At 62.7% G+C, this 13,650-nt stretch overlaps 1 protein-coding gene across 2 annotated transcripts in view; it reads right to left on the bottom strand.

The window, feature by feature from the left end:
* The window catches only part of PHF24 (PHD finger protein 24), a 36,337-nt gene extending 22,913 nt beyond the window's left edge, over window positions 1-13,424 (bottom strand). The window contains exon 1 of one of the 2 annotated variants that reach the window (XM_074952227.1): window positions 12,976-13,424. The gene's annotated coding sequence lies outside the window, so the exon portion shown is untranslated. The remainder of the gene's footprint in view (window positions 1-12,975) is intronic. The other variant, XM_074952228.1, reaches the window with a different exon arrangement.
* Window positions 13,425-13,650: the final 226 nt, after the last annotated feature.

Below are 13,650 nucleotides of genomic sequence, written 5' to 3' on the forward strand. Positions count from 1 at the left end.
TGCTCGCTAGGCTGTCAAATACGGTGCCCGGCAATGGCTCTGCCAGTCAGTGAGTGCTCGCCAAGCTCTGCTGTAGACACAATCAGAGACACCCACACACTGTACACAGATACACACCTGCAAACACAAACACTCTATTGTGCTCTGATCCCCGGACATAATTCTGCACAAACACACTCAGCCAGGTGTATAGCCACCCCCAAACACTGACTACTGCACACACGTGCACAGAGGCATGATCATACACACCCAGGCAGAAAAACACATACACGCACTCACACTCAGCTCTCTAGTCACACACACAGACATGCCTGCGGTAAATTTACAAAGGTACACATACACCAAGATATGTTCATGGCCACTTGCGTGTTCAGGCAGACATACGGACATGTATCCATGCACATACCCCCACACAGGGCCGTTTTCTTGCACACCCACACACAGAGAGGGGCATTTTCATGTGCACACACAAACGTGTGTCTTCATACACCCCCCACTCACACACAGGCATGTATTCATGCACCCACACATGCATACACACACAGAAAGATGAGTATTCACGCACATGCACACACAGAGGTGTGTGTTCATGTGTACACACACACAGAGGTGTGTATTCACATGAGTGCACACATATGGGTGTGTATTCATGTACACACAGAGGCATGTATTCACACACAAATGCACAGAGGTGTGTATTCACACACACACCAAGGTGTGTATTCACACACACATGCACACACAGAGGCATGTATTCATGCACATGCACACACAGCTGGGTATTCATGCACACACATAGGTGTGTATTCATGCACACGCACACACAGAGGCATGTTTGCATGCTTGCACGAAGGTGTGTATTCACGCACACGTGCACACATAGGTATGTATTCATGCACATGCATACACAGAGGTGTGTATTCACACACATGCACACACAGAGGTGTGTATTCACACACACACCAAGGCATGAATTCACACACATCAGTGTGTATTCACACACACATCAGTGTGTATTCACACACATGCACACGCAGAGGCATGTATTCACAGGCACGCACATTGGTGTGTATTCACACACACAGAAGTGTGTATTCATGCACACACAAAGGCGTGTATTCACACACACAGAGGCGTGTATTCCCACACACACAAAGGCGTGTATTCATGCACCCTCCCATCCCCGTCTGGAATCCGGCCCACCGTGTGGATACGTGATTTCCAGAGAGGCGTGAGAGGAGAGGAAAGGGAAGGCGGGTGTGTGAGTCGCAACGCAGCGTCTGTGTGGGCAGCCACCTCCGGGAATCCTCGGCTAATCTGCTCTCGCCAGCCTCGCCTCCCCCACCCGCTGCGCTGCCCTGTCAGCAGGCGCGGGAGAGACGCAGGGAGAGGCGCACAGGGAGGGGCCGCTGCCCCCCATGGGATGCTGCTCCAACCCCCGCCCCTGCCCAGCTGCCTGGCACGAGAGGCCAAGCCTGCTGCTGGGAGCGGCGCGGAGAAGACACCGGTTCCAAAGGGCCAGAAACTGGCCCCTGGCCCTGTGGCTACGCAGGGAGGGGAGGGGGCAACCAGAGACGGAGTTACACGGGGAGAGGTCAGAGAGACCTGAGCAGCAGCTCCCGGAGTAACGGTACCCCAAGTAACAGCCCTCTGAGTACCAGTGCCCTGAGAAACAGCCCTCAGAGGAACACCACCAATACCCAAAATAACGGTACCCCCAGTACCGGTACCCTGAGAAACAGCCCTCAGAGGAACACCACCAGTACCCTGAATAACAGTGATAGTGCCCCAAGTAACAGCAGACTGAGTACCAGTACTGGTACCCTCAACAACCGGAACAGTACCCAAGTAACAGTACTCTAAACACCAGTAGCAACCCTGCTAGAGGTGACAGGACCTGAAGAACAGCACTCCAAGAACAGTACCAGTATCCCAGACCAATGTGTCTGGAGTAACCATATGCAAATAACAGTGCCCCCAAAACCCTACCCACACCCCAAGCAGCCGTACTCCGAGTGCAGTACCACCAGTCAGAGTGCCAGGCCCCTGCCCCCGTAGGCATCTGGTGCTGAAGGAGCCATGTCCCCCGTGCCCTGGCGCCGTCCCTCGCCAGCCTCCATGGCTCCGCCGTGCTGATCTGTGGCCAGAGGAATTGCTCATTTTCCTTTACTGAGGCCGAGATCAACACCTGCTCTGTGGGCCCCCCGATCACTCCTCATCCCCCACGCCAGCCTGGGCCTAGAATCTCCTTAGCCGGAGGCCTGGGCGCTCCCTGTCCCCAGCCAACGCGTCTCGGGTCCATTGGCAGCCCTGCCCGGCCAGAACAGACGACTCCCCTGTATTTATTATCAGCCCCACACCCGCGCGGGCCCTTCCCACAGCCCCGGGACCCCTTTGCCAAGCCCTCCCTGCCGGCAGAGCTGCCGCGGGGCACAGGGCTGCTCCACGCTCTCATGGGCTCAGAGTGTCGTGAGCTCCCTCCCTGCCTGGCTGAGGGCTCTGGGCTCCCACCACCCCGGCCTTCACCCCTTTGCCCCTGCAACAGCCTGGCGCGAGTTGTGCCTAGTGTGCCCCAGGGTGTTGCCCTGCCCCCCGGCTTTAGGGGAGCACCGAACAACGTGGCTAGAACCTCAGGCTGCAGCATCCTTCTCCCAGGCTGCCCTCCCCATGCCCCAGGGTCAGCGCACAGGCCCTCGGGGTAGGCAGGCAAAGGCAGCTGGTGCAGCTGCCCCTGCCCTCGGCGCTGTCCCTGGCGCCCACGCTCCCCGTGTCACAGTCTCCCACGCGCAAGGCAGCTCAGGGGGAAATGCCCCCAGGGGCTCCCTGGGTTCCCCGGGCATTGCAGGCCTCAGCTTGCAATGGTTCTCCCGGGCTCTCACCCACCCAGGCGCTGGGTCCAGCCAACCTCCTGGGCCTTCCCTGCTCCCTTCACGTGTTCAGCGTATCCGCTCGGGGTGCGAGAGCCTTCCCCTCTGCAGCCCCCTCCCGTCTCTCTCCAGCCAGGGTACGTTCTCCCCTGACCCTTGCTTGGCTGTCCCCAGCTCTCCCGCCCCACAGCCATGGCAGAGACGCTACGCAGCAGTGCTGCTGACGTGCCAGGCTTGTCCGGGGCACGCAGAGCCCTGCCCCCCAGGACACGCTGAGCCCTGCTGGCGGGTCCCTCAGCATATGCTGACACCTTGGCATGGAGTATCCGGTGCCGCCACTCACCTTGGCACGGGCTAGTGCCAGCCTGACCTTGTCGCCTGGCACAGCCTAGGGGCTATTTTTAGATCTCCTCTCTGGAGACGCCAAATCTGGCCGCAGACAGCTGCAGTCTCCACACGCTGTTCTGTCCTCAACCTTCACACGGCAGCGCCAGGCTTCATGCAAGAGGCTGCAGCATCCCTCCACCCCTGCGCCAGCTCGCCACCCATCCCTCCCCACTGGGAGCCGGGGGCAGAGGCCACCCCCCTGCTGGCAAAGGGCTCAGCCCCGGGGGAAGGCTTGGGGGTGAAAGCGCTCGGCACATCACAAGCACCTCCCAGGCTCGAACTAACGCTTCCTCCCCACCCCTGCTAAGCAGACCCGGAACTGCACCCCCACATACAGAAGGGGAAATTGAGGTCCAAGGGTCACACCCCATATGTGTCAGAACTGGGCACAGCCCTCAGGAGGAGCTGGCTCCTAGACCTATGCTCCTCCCACAGCGCAGAGCGATGACCACAGGCCCTGGGAGCAGCACATGCCCAGGGGACAGCCAAGAGCAACTGAGGCAGGGGGCCTCTTTGCAGGGCGTGAAACAAACTCCCAGCGACAGGAGGGGTACATAGAAATGGGAAGGGCTTTCAGGAGTGGGGAGGAGGAATCTTTGGAGGAGTGTGTAGACAGATGCCATCCCAGGGCACAACCCCCTGGCCTGGGGAGCCCTGCAGGCACCCTGCCTCAGTTTCCCTCAGGTTCCAAAAGTAACTCACGCACACCCAGAGCCTTTACAATTAAAGCCCCCTCTCCCAGGGCCTAATGGAGTCAGATTAACCCGCTCCCCTTTTAGAGTCAGGGGTTTGCATCCTCCTTCCTGTGGCCGGGTGGTCCTGAGCCCCTTGGCCCAGAGCCTCTTCCCCCCAGGCTCAGGGGCTACCCCGACTGCCTTCCTGGGGCTGCATCTGCAGTGACCTTTCCCCTCAGCAGCTCCCCCTTGACTGTTTTTGGAGCCTCCTTTTTGAGCCACCTGCCCAGTTATTTGGCCCCAGGCGGGTCTCATCACCCCACACCCCTGGCTGGCCCAGCTGGGACAGAGGGGATCCCCGCCCTGCCCGCTCCTGGACCCTGCCTTCCCCTTCCCTCGCAGGCCCATCTTCCTCTCCCGCTCTGACCCCATTAAGGCCTTCGTCCACTTCCCCAGCACAGGTGGGGGAATGGGGAACTCACCATCTCCTCTGGCCGCCAGGGCCAGCCCGACTACAGCCGCGGTGCCGGGGTGCGTGCACGACTCACACACGGCTAGAGGGGCTGAGCTGGCGGACGGGCGGCTCAGGGCTTGGGAACAGGGCCAGGGCTCATGCCGGCAGCGGCAGGAAGCCAGCATGGTCTGCTGGCCAGTTGAGATCCCATGTGACACGAGCTGGCAAGTCTCAGCCTGGTTCCTAGGGGCCAAGTGTCCACTGCAGGGACATCCTCCCCCGCCCTGGCAGAGTGGCTGTGGGGACTGACCCCCCTTCCGGGGCAGGGCTCAGGCACTGTGGGGGGATTCGGGGGGGGTGCCTGGCGTAATACTGGTACTGCCGGCTCTGTGCACGGGGCACGTCAGGCCTCGCCTCTCCCCTGGGCGAAGAACGCGGTTCCCTAAACCCCAGGGCTCTGTGCCGCCCTGCCCTGCCCGGTACCCGGCAGCCCCATCAAACACAGACTGGAGAGAGGAGCTGCCAGCTCAGCCAGCCCCCAGCCGGGGGCCAGCTCAGAAGCCCCCCTCCCTCTGCCCCCTGCAGGGCCCTCTCCAGCCCAGGCTCCCCTGCAGCAGATTGTCCCGCTGAGCGGCCTTGGGAGCCCCCTTCGGCCGTCAGAGGGCATTAAAAATGCCTCTTGGCTCCCCCCGGGCTCAGCTCCAGCCCAGCAAGTGAGGGCCGGGGGACAGCTGCCTTGATCTTCCCTGGGAGAGGAACCTGCATGATGGCAGGTCTCTCCTGCTTTGTATCCCCCTAGTAAAAGCCCCTTTTCCCCTCCCCAGCCCCCCTCCCCCCAGTGCCTGTGCCTGTCTTCCCCCTACAGGGCAAGGCAGGGTGGAGATTCCCCCCCGGCCTTAGAAGGGGGAAACTAAGGCATGGAGAGGAGCTAGGATCAGTGCTCTGGAGATCCCATCTCCTCTGAGTCAGGTGAGCAGGTCCATGGTGGGAAGGTGCCAGGGGCTGGGGGTGAGAGCTGGCTGTGGTGGGGGGCTCTGCAGGGCATGGAGCTGCTATGGGAATGGCTGGCGCAGTCAGTGTGGTGAGGGGGGGTGAGGGGCTGGGCTGAGGGAGGGAGGGATTGTTCCAGTGGGAGGTAATAGACCGAGCCCCGGCACCACGGGCACCTTCCTGCTGGCAGCTCTGACCTGTAAAACAATTGCTCCCGGCCCTGCCCCCTTCAGAGCTGCCCTCCCTGCCAGGTCCCACTCCTACCCCGCCAGCCCCTGAACTGGCACCACATGGGCTCCCCACGCTCTGCCCCAGCCTGGCCAGGGCTCCCTGGACCCTGTCATGGAGTCGCTGGGGCTGGTCCCTTGTCCTGAAATCCCAGTCCGGAATCTGGAGGGGCCACGTCCTGGGACCCCCCTGCTGCCTGGAGAGGAGAGGGGGTGGCAGGGTGCTGCACTGAGACTTCCTGCCTCCCTGTGCTCCGCTGCGGAAGGACAGTTTGGGGGGCTGGGATCAGGCACCGTTTCCGTCAGCAACTAGTCCAGGCCTGGGCCCCCTAACCCCACCTGCCAGGGGCCCCTCAGCCCTGACCTGCAGCTCCCTGCCCTCCCCAGCTAGTCCCCGCTCCGGCCCCTCTGCTCAACCCTGACAGCGCCGGCCCTGCTGGAGCTGCGCTAACCGGGATTTGAGCCACCGGTCTCCAGCAGAGTGCACAGCCCCCCCCGTGTCGTTCCCCAGCCACCTACGCCCAGGAATCTGCCCCCACCCCCCACAACTACAAACCACTGACCCAGCCCCGCAACGCAAATCGATGGGTCCTAGGACCCAGAGCCCCCGCCCCACTGCACCATTAAGGTCAATGCATCACCCCCGCTCCCTGAGCTGCAATCCATTCACCCTCAGCCCCCTCTGCTCCCCAGGCCAGTCACTGCCCCGGCCCAGCCGAAATCCCGCTGACCGCCAAGCATCTGTCGGGGTGCTGTCTTAGGGCTGTGAGAAAGAGGGCTGGGTTGTTATGGTCAGGTTTTGGAGCACAGGGCTCGGTTGTTTTGGTAGGGTTGTGAGCATGGGCTGAGTTGTTATTGTCAGGCGGAGAGCCCAGGACTGGGTTGCTATGGTAGGCTTGAGAGCCCAGGGCTGCGTTGTTATGGCTGGGTTGTGAGCACAGGGCGGGGTTGTTATTGTCAGGCGGAGAGCCCAGGGCGGGGTTATTATGGTAGGGTTGTGAGCCCAGGGCTGGGTTGTTATGGTAGGGTTGTGAGCCCAGGGCTGCGTTGTTATGGCTGGGTTGTGAGCCCAGGGTGGGGTTGTTATTGTCAGGCGGAGAGCCCAGGACTGGGTTGCTATGGTAGGGTTGTGAGCCCAGGGCTGCGTTGTTATGGCTGGGTTGTGAGCACAGGTCGGGGTTTTTATTGTCAGGAGGAGAGCCCAGGGCTGGGTTGTTGTGGTAGGGTTGTGAGCTAAGCGCTGGGTTGTTATGGCTGGGTTGTGAGCCCAGGGTGGGGTTGTTATTGTCAGGCGGAGAGCCCAGGACTGGGTTGCTATGGTAGGGTTGTGAGCCCAGGGCTGCGTTGTTATGGCTGGGTTGTGAGCACAGGTCGGGGTTTTTATTGTCAGGAGGAGAGCCCAGGGCTGGGTTGTTGTGGTAGGGTTGTGAGCACAGGTCGGGGTTTTTATTGTCAGGAGGAGAGTCCAGGGCTGGGTTATTATGGTAGGGTTGTGAGCTAAGCGCTGGGTTGTTATGGCTGGGTTGTTATGGTCGGGTTGTGAGCCCTGTGCTGGGTTGTTATGGTCGGGTTATGAGCCCTGGGCTGGGTTGTTATGGTCGGGTTGTGAGCCCAGGGCTGGGTTGTTATGGTCGGGTTGTGAGCCCAGGGCGGGGTTGTTATCGTAGGGTTGTGAGCCCCGTGCTGGGTTGTTATGGTCGGGTTGTGAGCCCAGGGCGGGGTTGTTATCATAGGGTTGTGAGCCCTGTGCTGGGTTGTTATGGTTGGGTTGTGAACCCAGGGCTGGGTTGTTATCATAGGGTTGTGAGCCCTGTGCTGGGTTGTTATGGTTGGGTTGTGAACCCAGGGCTGGGTTGTTATCGTAGGGTTGTGAGCCCTGTGCTGGGTTGTTATGGTCGGGTTGTGAGCCCCGTGCTGGGTTGTTATGGTCGGGTTGTGAGCCCTGTGCTGGGTTGTTATGGTCGGGTTGTGAGCCCCGTGCTGGGTTGTTATGGTCGGGTTGTGAGCCCAGCGCTGGGTTGTTATGGTCGGGTTGTGAGCCCAGGGCTGGGTTGTTATGGTCGGGTTGTGAGCCCCGTGCTGGGTTGTTATGGTCGGGTTGTGAGCCCTGTGCTGGGTTGTTATGGTCGGGTTGTGAGCCCAGCGCTGGGTTGTTATGGTCGGGTTGTGAGCCCAGGGCTGGGTTGTTATGGTCGGGTTGTGAGCCCAGCGCTGGGTTGTTATGGTCGGGTTGTGAGCCCTGTGCTGGGTTGTTATGGTCGGGTTGTGAGCCCCGTGCTGGGTTGTTATGGTCGGGTTGTGAGCCCTGTGCTGGGTTGTTATGGTCAGGTTGTGAGCCCCGTGCTGGGTTGTTATGGTCGGGTTGTGAGCCCAGCGCTGGGTTGTTATGGTCGGGTTATGAGCCCTGTGCTGGGTTGTTATGGTCGGGTTATGAGCCCCGTGCTGGGTTGTTATGGTCGGGTTGTGAGCCCAGTGCTGGGTTGTTATGGTCGGGTTGTGAGCCCAGGGCGGGGTTGTTATGGTCAGGTTGTGAGCCCTGTGCTGGGTTGTTATGGTCGGGTTGTGAGCCCCGTGCTGGGTTGTTATGGTCGGGTTGTGAGCCCTGTGCTGGGTTGTTATGGTCGGGTTGTGAGCCCAGCGCTGGGTTGTTATGGTCGGGTTGTGAGCCCCGTGCTGGGTTGTTATGGTCGGGTTGTGAGCCCAGGGCTGGGTTGTTATGGTCGGGTTGTGAGCCCAGCGCTGGGTTGTTATGGTCGGGTTGTGAGCCCAGGGCGGGGTTGTTATGGTCGGGTTGTGAGCCCTGTGCTGGGTTGTTATGGTCGGGTTGTGAGCCCAGCGCTGGGTTGTTACGGTCGGGTTGTGAGCCCAGCGCTGGGTTGTTATGGTTGGGTTGTGAACCCAGGGCTGGGTTGTTATCATAGGGTTGTGAGCCCTGTGCTGGGTTGTTATGGTTGGGTTGTGAACCCAGGGCTGGGTTGTTATCGTAGGGTTGTGAGCCCTGTGCTGGGTTGTTATGGTCGGGTTGTGAGCCCCGTGCTGGGTTGTTATGGTCGGGTTGTGAGCCCTGTGCTGGGTTGTTATGGTCGGGTTGTGAGCCCCGTGCTGGGTTGTTATGGTCGGGTTGTGAGCCCAGCGCTGGGTTGTTATGGTCGGGTTGTGAGCCCAGGGCTGGGTTGTTATGGTCGGGTTGTGAGCCCCGTGCTGGGTTGTTATGGTCGGGTTGTGAGCCCAGGGCGGGGTTGTTACGGTTGGTCTCAGGCTGCGACTGGTGAGTTAATGAGAACTCAGCGTGTGGCCTTTGTGTGGAGAAGGAAAGCACGGAAAGCTCAGCCCTGGGCGAGAGCTAACGTGGAGCAGGGGGAACCATCCACCCCAGGCTGCTGCAGTTCAGCATCAGCCCCTGCTCTGGAGACAGGGTCCTGGGGTTTGACTTCTCATCTCCAGCCCCCCGGGGTGAGCCTGCGCCCTCCGGCGCGTCCGGCTCCGTGGGTCTGTCCCCTGCCGTCTAGTGCGCAGCACGGTGGGTCCCTCACCGTTCCTCTCCCGCCCACCCTGGAACGTGACCGGCTGGACCTGAGCAGGGCTGATTGCAGCCGGCTCTGCCCTCCTGCCCTCGGAGAGGCGCCCGTTCTCCGGGGTGCACCGGGCGCTGTGAGTTTGCACCCCGCCCTCTGCTCCGTCCCCCTCCAGTAACTGGGCCTGGCCCACACTTCTGTCACTAGTGCAAACGGCGGCTCACAGCTGGCGTCTGCATGGGGCCCTCTGGGCTTTCTGTGCCGCAGGCTCCCTGGAGCCGGGAGGGAAGGAGCTTCTCTCTCGCCCTGCCTGCCCCAGCCCCCTCGGGGAAAGCCCCTGGGAAGCAGGGAAGCCAGCCGCGGCTGCGTGTCTAGCTACCGAGATCTCCGTGCTGGGTCTGTCAGACACCGGGGCGGGGCTGGCAGTCCCGGCAGCCGGGCTGCCCCTGGGGCTGGCGTCTCCTCCAGCTGCTCCGCCTGGTCTGGGTGCAGCTCCCCTCCCTCCTTGGGCCTCCCCAGCGCTGCAGCCTGTTGCAGGCCCCGCTGGGTAATGTGCCAGCTAAACGTAGGCACTGCTCCTGCCCGCTACGGCTGCCATGTCAGGGCGGCTCCCTCGTCTGACAGCCCACGGCTGGAGGAGATCCCCAGCTGGGCAGGCCCGCGTCTCCCTGACGGAGGGCATACGCTCTGCCCCTGCCGGGGCGCAGCGACGGTGTCTGTGCCAGGGCAGCTGCTCCCATTATACTGGGTGAGGGGTGCATGCGGGGAAGCACATGGCAGCCAGACGCCCAGGCTGGCACACAGTGGAGAGGGGAAAGACGCCCTCCTGCTGCCTACCCCGAATCCCCGCCGTGGGAGCAGGGCCCTGGTGCCTGCGCTGGCCAGGGGAGAGTGCGGCTGGAGGCAGGTGGCCTGTGTCTCGAGGAGGAGGATGCAGCTGGGGTGCCCTGTCCAACGTGGCGCTGCGCTGGTGGCTGTCACTGAGTGCCCTGGAGGGGAGCAGGCCACGGGACAGTCACTGCTCTGTTATACGGCGCCCGGAGCTCGCCGGCTCCCTCCAGTCCAGGCATGCGCCCTGCCCCTCTCTCGGCTCTGCCAGTCACCCGCCACCCATCCCTTCACCCCTCGCTTTTCCCCACTGGAGCCCGGGGCTGCCCGGCCTCCTGGCTCACGGGGCTGGCATGTGTGCCGGGCGATGGGGGTGTGGAGGGGAGGCTGCAGTCAAAGGCTCAGGAGGGCTGGGCTAGGGCTGCCCTGGGAGGGCACTGGGGGCGAGCGGGAGAGAGCCAGGAAGAGCTGCTGAGCGTGAGGTGTGGCCAGCTGGGGAAGCAGGGAGCCGGGAGCACTGAGCGCGGGGTGCCCAAGGCCTGACGGGCACAGCCCTGCCGGGGGTCCCGGGGGAAGGAAGGGCTGGGAGCAAGTCACCGCGCTGCGCTCTCTGGATTCCAGCCGACGCTGGCCGGGCAAGGAAAGGGCTGAGGTGGGCACCTGGAACCCGTGATGCTGCCCCGAGGCCGAGGTGCCCGGCCCCAGTTGGGCCAGATGGACAGACAGACTTCAGGCCAGGAAAAGCTCCAGAAGTGGCTCCGGGCAATGGCCCAGGGGGGTGGAAGCGTGGGGAGCCCGGTGTGACGAAGTGGGACTGTTCTTAATGGTTCCTCCGAATATTGTGGGGGTGCCTCAATTTCCCTTATGCAGTTCTTAAGTATCTAGGTGGTGGGGTAAGGGTGTATGATCACTGCAGAGCCCTAGAGGGCAGGTGTGTGCAGGGGTCTGGACACAGAGAATGGCCGACACCCTGTTTCCTGGCAACTGATGGCCTGGACCCTTCCCCCCTGCAAGGTGAGAGCTAAAGGGTTGGAGAACAAAGGAATCAGGTGACCTCCTGGCCTGGGAAAGGAACAAAGCCCAGAGGAGGGGGGGCTGGAGGGGGTTTTCAGTTTGGGGCTGGCTGGGACATGGAGTGAAGTGCAGACGTGGTTGTCTGGCTCACTGCCCTCCAAAATGGACCCAGCTGAGGGGTCCTGTTCTCTGCACCTGCAAGCTCTGTTTTAGACCATGTTCCTGTCGTCTAATAAACCTCTGTTTTACTGGCTGGCTGAGAGTCCCGTCTGACTGCGAAGTTGGGGGGCAGGACCCTCTGGCTTCCCCAGGACCCCGCCTGAGCGGTCTCGCTGTGGGAAGCACACGGAGGGGCAGAGGATGCTGAATGCTCCGAGGTCAGACCCAGGAAGGTGGAAGCCGTGTGAGCTGTTTGCCCTGCGGACAGGCTGCTCACCGGAAGGCGACTGCCCCAGAGTCCTGACTGGCTTCATGGGGAGCAGTTCCAGAGCATCGCCCGGGCACTCCGTGACACCCGGGGCTGGGCGTTGCCACTGCAGGATGGACCTTGCAGGGGGCACTGCCCCTGGGGCTCAGCAGTGAGCTGTGGGCTCACACTCTCCAGGAGGGCAGGAACGACCCTGGGACCTGGCCTCGTTGGGACGGGGGATGGGGTCCCTGTAGGGCTGACGGCCCCCATCTATGTGCAGGGCAACCAGGGACAGCTCTGGGCGGGCTGGGGGCTCTGCGGGTGTCTGGAAAGGGGGCAGGGTCTCAGGGCCCATTGTCCCCCCAGCTGGGCTCAGGGCGATTTCCTCACAGCCGTGGGGCTGGGAAAGGCCTGCAGTCTCCTCTGCAGCATCCAGTGTCTGACCCTTCTTGGAGCCTGGGGAGCAAGCAGCATGGGCCAGTAGCCTGCGCCGGTTGGCAGGGGGTAGGAGGCTGGGCTAGCATTCCTGGGAAGCCAAAGAGGGTGCTCCCCGCACCCTCTGCTCCTGCTTCCTGGTGCTGGGGCCCCCTGGCTCTGGTCACCCGGCGCGGTCCTGCTCGCCGCTTGCACTGGGGCTGGGGCGCTGCAGGGTCACCTGTGGGGCGGGGGAGGCAGAGGGACTGACCAGCAGCCGTGCCAGGCCCGTGCAGTGCAGCTGGTGCCAGGCTGCTGGCCCCCTTTGCTTGGCCCGGGCGTGGGCGTGGGCAGGGGCAGGCAGGCCTGCGCAGCTGAGCAAAGGTGGGTTCTGGAGGCTGCGCTGAGGGGCCCAGGACGCTATTTCCACTGGCTCTGACTGCCCCCCGCCTTGGCACTGAGCTGCACCGGGACCCGAGTGGCAGCCCCCGGGGGCGCAGGGGCACAGCCGGTGCCCATGCTGCCCCTGTTCTGTGGCTAGCCGGGGATTCTAGCCCCGGGGCTGCCTGCCGGCACCTTCCCCAGCACTCAGGTCACTCGGACAAGATTCAAGCAGCGGCAGGAAGGGAAGGGCTGGAGTGGCTTGAATTGGGGCTTTTCCAGGCTGCTGAGCGAGCTTGCAGCGAGGCAGCCGATGGGGCTCAGGGCAGCCTGGCACCCTGGCCCTGGGGCAGGAGGCTCGGCTCTGCGGGCTCAGAGAGCAGGAGATTTTGTTGTTCTGTCGCACGTCTCCATCTCCCAGAGGGCAGCAGAAATACCAAGACCGCACAGTCCCCTCCCCTGCAGCATACTCAGCATCCCCCCGGCACGGAGCTCCCACGCCCACCAGCCCTTATGAGACCTCCTCAGCCCAGCACCCACATCGGGACCCTGCACCCAAGGGAGAGAGCCAACGGACTGGCCCTGGTGTCTGACTTTCCACCCCAAGGCAACACCAAGGCCAGTCCCCCACAGCTCAGACCAGCTCCGAACCCCTGCTCCCCCCTGCCAGTGAGAGGGGTGCCTGTCCTGGAGAGGAAGGGGGCCAGCGGGGTGAAGTGCCCCACCCTGTCACTAACGAGTTCCCGAACGCTCTCCGCAGTGCATTCGCAGCAGGCTCGGCGCTGCTCCCCCGACGGAGGCTACGCCCCACTTACCGGGGTGGGGATCCGGACGCGCCGCGGCGCGAGCCCTAAGGAGCTGCCCGCACGGTGCCCATTCCGTCTGCTTCTCCCAACAGCCTCCTCCTTGCCCGCCTTCACTGCATCCCTGGCAGGGCTCCCTCGCTGCCCCAGAGAGGCGATGCCTGTGGATGGAGAAGGGAGGCTGGTACCCGGAGCGGATGCTGCTGGAGGACGCGGGAGGAGGAAGATGCTGGCAGCTGGTGGCCGAGGCTAGCGCGCACGCAGGCAAGGAGGAAGCGGGGCTGAGCAGATGCCGCCTGGCTTGCTGGCCCCGTACCAGCTACGGCCTGAGCTGTGCTAGGCTCCTCGCTGGGAGAGGAAGCGGGTTTTTAACCATTCTGACGTTGGCTGGGAGATACCAATGAAATCCTTCCCCACGTCTCCGGCTCCCAGGCTGAGCTGCTTTCATTAGTGACAACCTCAAGGACTGCAGCGCTGGGACTGCATCCACTCAGCAAAGAGAGGAGCAAGGTCAGCCCAGCCTCTCCCCACCCCGCCCAGCCCCAGCCCAGGAGATCCGGCAGCTTTTGGGTACTTTAACCCTTCCCCGCCTAGCAGAGGTACCTTCACAGAGCCGGAGCAGCAGAGACGGAAAGGCGGGGGGCTCCCCAGCCCATGCCCCTGTGGCCAGGGCAGGCCCAGCATGCC

Source organism: Natator depressus, chromosome 5 (assembly GCF_965152275.1).
Source record: "Natator depressus isolate rNatDep1 chromosome 5, rNatDep2.hap1, whole genome shotgun sequence".
In the NCBI taxonomy this organism is placed as follows: domain Eukaryota; kingdom Metazoa; phylum Chordata; order Testudines; family Cheloniidae; genus Natator; species Natator depressus.